This window comes from Petromyzon marinus, chromosome 39 (genome assembly GCF_048934315.1).
Source record: "Petromyzon marinus isolate PM22_M1 ecotype Great Lakes invasive population chromosome 39, UKy_Petmar_22M1.pri1.0, whole genome shotgun sequence".
Taxonomy (NCBI): Eukaryota; Metazoa; Chordata; class Hyperoartia; order Petromyzontiformes; family Petromyzontidae; genus Petromyzon; species Petromyzon marinus.
The window spans coordinates 17,480,305-17,486,981 of NC_133705.1; the positions used below are offsets into that span (position 1 = coordinate 17,480,305).

General features: G+C 48.3%; 1 protein-coding gene across 1 annotated transcript in view; it reads left to right on the forward strand.

Annotated features, from left to right (window-relative positions):
• LOC116950467 (uncharacterized) overlaps positions 1-4,902 on the forward strand; it is a 38,524-nt gene extending 33,622 nt beyond the window's left edge. Inside the window, exon 4 of the transcript XR_012946434.1 lies at positions 1-4,902. This exon is cut by the window's left edge and continues 2,449 nt beyond it. The gene's annotated coding sequence lies outside the window, so the exon portion shown is untranslated.
• Positions 4,903-6,677: the final 1,775 nt, after the last annotated feature.

Below are 6,677 nucleotides of genomic sequence, written 5' to 3' on the forward strand. Positions count from 1 at the left end.
AAACCGGTTTCCAGTCGAATTTTGGTCTTGAACATGGTTTTGCGTAGCCATACTTTACCCCATCACACGCGACTTGCCGGTCGACTACCAATTAGCCATTGGGCTGAGATGTGAACTACCTCGCCTGGTCTACAGGAGGTCGTGGGTTCTATTCCGACGCTGACACCTGGATATTTAGAGTTTGCATGCCTCACTCCCCGTGATATATTTGTCTGCTCTCAATATCCACGCAACAAGCCACTTGATTGAGCTGTCATTTGTGGCCAGGTCGCTTCAGAAAAGGAGCTAAATGGGCCTTATCTGGTAAAACAAAAACACCCATATTTATAACTTTATTATAATAACTAGCTATAAATGAGTACATTATTATACTGCTGAGTGGACAAAGAGACGGAGTGGATATTTGAGAAACCCGCCCCCATTGCTTCAGTTGCCGTGCCGAGAGATTAAATCGAACCGGCGCCCTCTGGGATCGCAAGTCCGGTGTCAAAATCGTGGCACAATTGCTGCAGCTGTCTCCCGTTTCTCTGTTAAAACGGGACAAAAGTTACTCTTATTGCTTTAAGCACTTCTCTAAGCGCAAAAAAACCGGTAAGCGGTTATTACCCCGAATTTTTAATGCGGTTACCGGTATTGGAAAAAAAAATATTCAAACCGCCAGCGTTCCACGCGTAATGTGGAATGGGTAAGGGAAGCGTCGTGCGCCATTCAAGGCCTTCGTCTCGAGGGCACTGTGGGATGGAGCGGGACTCTAGCGCCTCCCCCATCCCCCCGTGACCCCCGCGCCGCTGCAGCGACCGCGCCCCGGGCTCTCACCACGTCATGGGACCCGCAGAATCAGCTGGCGCGACACGCTCGGCATTGTATGCGTCAATACCTTCATCATCATCATCAGCAGCCGTGATACATACACTGCTGGATGAAGGCCTCCCCGACCCGCGGGCGCTACCACCGACCTCTGGCGAGGGTGCGATGCAGCAATCCAGCATCTGCACGTGCACAGGATTTCATCGCTCCATCTGCACGGCGGACGTGCCCTCGGACGCATTCCATTCCTTTGCTGCCACTCCGTTAGCAGTCTTGACCATCGTTCACCACCCTTCTAGCCGTGCCGTATCCCGCTCAAGCCCCACTCAATTATTTAAGTTGTATGCACAGTTTTTATGGACCCAGGCTGACTAAGATATGCGTCTGGGTTTGGCTCAGTGGGAAAGGTGGCAGCCCTAGGCTGTACACCTTTGCACCCACTGCAACTAGAAAGAAGTGATTCCCTTTCGTCTAGTTTTGTGATCCGTCTGTGTTGCTGCACTGGGAAACAGAGCGAGGATGTAAAGCCAGTGAATCTCTTCCCCAGGGTGAAAGATAAACACTGTCACGTAATAATAGTGGTCTTTGGAACTGGCATGGCGATCAGAAGTATTGTGGAGGCAGCTCGTAGTGGCGGAACGTGGCGGTGTGCAGGGACTGCGATAGGAGCCCGCGTGTCTGACAGCCCAGTGACTCCTCCAAACCGCTCCGCGAACGACTGACACAGCCCCTGACGAGCTCAGTTCCAGGGTCTCCCCCCCCCCCCTTCCAGTCCTCCCGTTCCCGACCACCACTCACTCCCCACACCCGCACGTCCCAGGACACGGACGAGGACTACCAGGCCGCTCTCCACATGCTATCTGTCATCACGAGAAGACGCATTAGCTAATAGGGAGACATTAAGCAGGGAAAGACTGCATCAATCACTTACCCTTATGAAGACAATAATTAGGGCAAAAGGGCAGTAGCAAATTATACATCTCTGCTCGTGTGATGGCATTGCGTGTAATGCGTGTGGGGCTGCAGGGACGCGATGCCACTGCACACACTCGCAGCAACGCAGCACTGCCATGTGTAGGGGCCCTGTCGAACAGAGTGGGCTCCTGCATGCACACATTTGGAGTATCAGCAGCATCGGTTCTAGCAAGCTTGACGACTGATGAGACGAATGTTGAAACCGGTTCAGAATGTTCTCAGGTTGAACCAGGACCGCTGAAATGATGCATTCCAGAAGGCCGCGTGGCTGGCTGATGGAATGTATATAAATATATATTTTAAAAAGTGTTTGTATTTACACGAAGGTGTGTTGTCCGCTTTGTAATTTTGTAGGAATAGTTCGGTGCCAATCCTTTTGAGAACGACGGCAGAGTCGCCGTAAGTTGCACTGTGGTAGTCTTTAACATTTCTTCTCGCAAATCAGAGTTCAACAAACGTTCTGGGAACTGTGTATACAGTGCTTACTTACGTTGGATGCCATCCGATATGCAAATCCCAGTACGTGGCTTCATTACAACAATGTTGTGTTCAACTAGGGATGTCACAGGTGACAACTATAGTTGAGAACTCATTTTTTTACCCGTTAGTCCGGGAAATGGCATCTGGGTTCGGGTGGCAGGGATTGCTTTGCACGAAGAGCTGGTACAGGAATTGTGTTGAACTTTACCACATTTTACTGCACAGTTTTGATCACAGACCTGGCCTGATTGAGAGACGTTAGTGTAGGTCTGGGGAAAGGTGGCAGCCCTCCCCCTCTACCACGCGACCGCATAAACAATCTGGAGAGAGGCGCGTGGGGTGCCATTCTATGAATGGATCTTCCGTTCGAGCCGTGATATTATTTCACATTTTTGCCGCAGTGGAATTTGAAACACACGCTGTCAAATGTGTCAGACTGCCCTATTTGTGATTGCGTTTGACCCTTCACGTCCACAACGCAGCTACCCAGACGTCTGTTGGAGAGAATTCGCTTCATAGGTCCGTTCTGTGGCTACTATTCCCAAGCCATCAATCCTGGGAGCCTCGCCTTCCGCGCGGTGGCGAGCCACTTGCTCTGACGCTCTCGCCGCTGTCCATCATTTCCCCAGAGGTGTGATCTCATCATCATCATTGTTGTTGTTATCTACCAGCGCGGTGTTCCTGCTTTAGTCATGTTGGCATGGCTATCCCAACAACAATAATAATGCTATTTATTTACCCAAGAAATCCTCAGTGAGTCTCAACCATTTGTACGAGGATGGTCCTGCATTGGGCTGTTTGGACAATTCCGTTATTGAGTGTTTTATGCGTAGGTGGTGGCTTTGGCCACGATGACATCTTGATATTGATGTACGAGAAGAAACCGCAGTACCCAGAGAAAACACGTGCATGCAAGGGGAAAACACTATTCATAATAAAGGCTTTTTGGTTAGATCGCGTAAGTATAAATGTGTCGTAACTCTTTACCACCTGGCACAACACTTTAATATATCCAAAGATAGGGCGATGTGCCCACTTGGTATATTTTAACCATGTCCTATCTACCTGTGACAGCCCAGTGAATTTTGGCGTTTCACAAATCTGTGACTCACCTCCCCCTGTGACTCACATCCCCCTGTGACCCACCAACCCTTGTGACCCACCAACCCTTGTGATCCACCTTCCACTGTGACCCACCAACCCTTTTAACCCACCCTTTGCTAACACGTTCAACAGCAGCGTGTAACGAGGTCTCGTGGAGTATCAATTCCTCTCCTTCTGTGGGCAATTTCAAATTAAAGTGAATCCTAAGTCACCACTTATTGGCCTCACGCCCAAGCGTTTGGATCTAGCATAGCAGCAGCACCGCGGGACACCTTGTGAGTGATGATGGATTTCTCATCGTTACATTCTACGCTTTGTCCTGGGAGGGCCCTCCATCGTTCGTCACCAAGGCCCCAACGCTCTGCCAATGGGTTATCTTTAATTGTGCTTCACAGTTTTTAGCTCACGAGATGTTCCGTTCTGAAGGGATTTTCATTACTTTTTGTTAACAAATATGTTTTGGTACGTTACTTGTTTTTCATTATCATTCCACTCGCTTATTCCTCGCGTCTCACGGGGGCGATAGTTGCTAATGTGTTTCGCAATTAACATTTTTTTTCTAAATATGAACCGTGACCCGCACGACATCGCGGGTTTTTCAACGTCCACTGACTCAGTGGACGAGTGTGCGAACCGCAGCATTAAGTAGGGCAGCCTGCCGGGTCTGAACCATGAACATCTGCAACAAAGCAGCGACTGCGCTTCCACTGGGCCACAGCACCGTCGATCTGACCTCTCTCTCTCTCGTCCGTGTGTGGCTCTCTCCTGCTGCTGCCGTGGCCAGGGTTTTACTTACATTCTCGAGCGCTGAGAAGTGGCATCATTTCTGCCCTGCTGTTCAATGACTGTGGTACTTATTTTCACTCCCCGACGAAAAGCGAAAGCTATTGTTAGGCATTGCAGTTGCATTGTGTTCACGATGTCTTTTTGCCCAAATCTTGCTTGAGAAAAGTACCGCTGCAATTGGCTCTCGTGTTTACAGCGATTGGCTTGAGCCGTGCGCACACTAACTCACCTCCACACCACCCTGCCTGCAGAGGCGATGCACAAATGCCCAGTTCCGGACTGCCATGTCATGAATGAGTAACCTATGGTTGGCAGGGGCCGCAGCTGCAAGGGCTGCAGACGTAAAGCCGTCAGGGTGATTGATGATCCAGCACTCACGGATTCACTCCGGCCACTCGCTCTCGGGCGGTCAGTTGTAAACTTGTAACTCTTCTCTCGCTACTCCTATGGTTACTATTCCTGTAAAACTCAACTTGTTGACTACTGCACCCATTTTGAGGAATCGATACACAAGACAGTTTCATATCACCCACTTTGTTCAAGCACCACACTGCAGGTCACAATTACTCAATCACTCACTCATCCATCTATTCACTCACCCACCAACTCACCAAATTGTAGTTCACAACGCTTCTCATTCTGCGTATTTCCTCGCACTTCCCCACTTTTGGAAAACCCTATCAGCATCATTAGACCTCCTTTGCCAGTACCAAAACATAAGAATAGGGTTTTTCCCCTTTTTTATGGCAATAAAACTGAAACCTTATTACGAGGATTCATGTCTGCATTAACCACAATACTTGCAGTCAAAATGGAAACAAAAAACATTATATGATAATATATGCATTGTCCTTGAAACTAATTGGTCCACACCAAGGGACGGCTTTCTTAAAGAACGGCTTTGATTTCTTAAAGAAAGCCGTCCCTTGGTGTGGGCCAATCAGTTTCAAGGACAATGCATATATTATCATAGTATGTTTTTTGTTTCCATTTTGACTGCAAGTATTGTGGTTAATGCAGACATGAATCCTTCTAATAAGGTTTCAGTTTTGTTGCCAGAAAAAAAGGGGAAAAACCCCTATTATTATGATTAAATCCCTATCAGCTTTTGTTTTCCCAAAGTCCTTCTAAAAACCTTTCTCAATAAACATTTTCACTTGTATCCATTAGACACTTTGATCTTCTCCCCATAGTCTCTCTTTTATTTGGCTTTTGGAACCCGACGTACGTCCAGGACCGGAAGAGCGCTGACAAACAGTGGAACGACGCGGGCGTCCAGAATAAACATCTCATTTGAGACCCATACTTCCTGTATTTGACGTTCCTCCTCGAAGGCACTGGCGGTACCATCAACCGCACCAGAACACCAACAAGTCGATGCACACATCTTCATGAATGGAAAATGAAAGACAAGCCACAGTAGTGCGATTGTGACCTTGCAACACAAATGATGGACCATATCGCAAACCAGTGGAGTCTGCGCTGAAGCCCTCTCGTTGTGGCCAGCAGCAGACATCAGCATTGGCATGTAGCTCCTGAACACATCACCACGCACACAAATAGAATATAATTGAACAAATGCGTGAACTTTTCACGAACAACTTTCTGATCGTGCTGTTTGCTGCTGACTGCTTGGCGCTTCAGTCCTGTGCTCAGCAAGGGTTCGTGTTTGTGTTTTTTTCTCTGTGGACACGCTTCGTATCGAGCGATGGCTTGTACAGTGCTCCCGGTGGCTGGGCCCCAGTGTCGAGTCTTTACGCATCCAGTCTTTACGCATCCATTCTTTACGTATCCAGTCTTTACGTATCCAGTCTTTACACATCCAGTCTTTACACATCCAGTCTTTACGTATCGAGTCTTTACGCATCCAGTCTTTAGACATCCAGTCTTTACGCATCCAGTCTTTACGTATCCAGTCTTTACACATCCAGTCTTTACGCATCCAGTCTTTACACATCCAGTCTTTAGACATCCAGTCTTTACGTATCCAGTCTTTACACATCCAGTCTCTACGTATCCAGTCTTTACACATCCAGTCTTTACGCATCCAGTCTTTACGCATCCAGTCTTTACACATCGAGTCTTTACGTATCCAGTCTTTACGCACCGAGTCTTTACGTATCGAGCTGTCAGGGTGCAACCATTACACCGGGGCACTTTCGTTTGTTTCCATTGTCTAAGACAGGTGACCCCTTTTTAGAAAACATTTAATTCAGAATTAAATTCCCACTACAGTAGCAGCTGCTACAGTTTCCATAATTTCTTGCCAAATGCGGGCAACAGGAATTAATCTGTGTCCTAATTACAGCCTAGGCAGCGGATGAAAAATTGCCTGGCCTTTCATAAATCAGCAGAGACGGAGGCTCGCGCCGCAGGATTGGTCCGGCTAGAGGCGGGCGTTTAACTCGCTCTTAGCCACACGCGACGTTTGCAGAACGTTACAGGAGGTCTTGGGTGGTGTTGTGAGGCTGCTGCCGGGAGTCTCATGGTGGTGCCCTTGGGGGCCGGTAGCGCAGTCGCCGTTT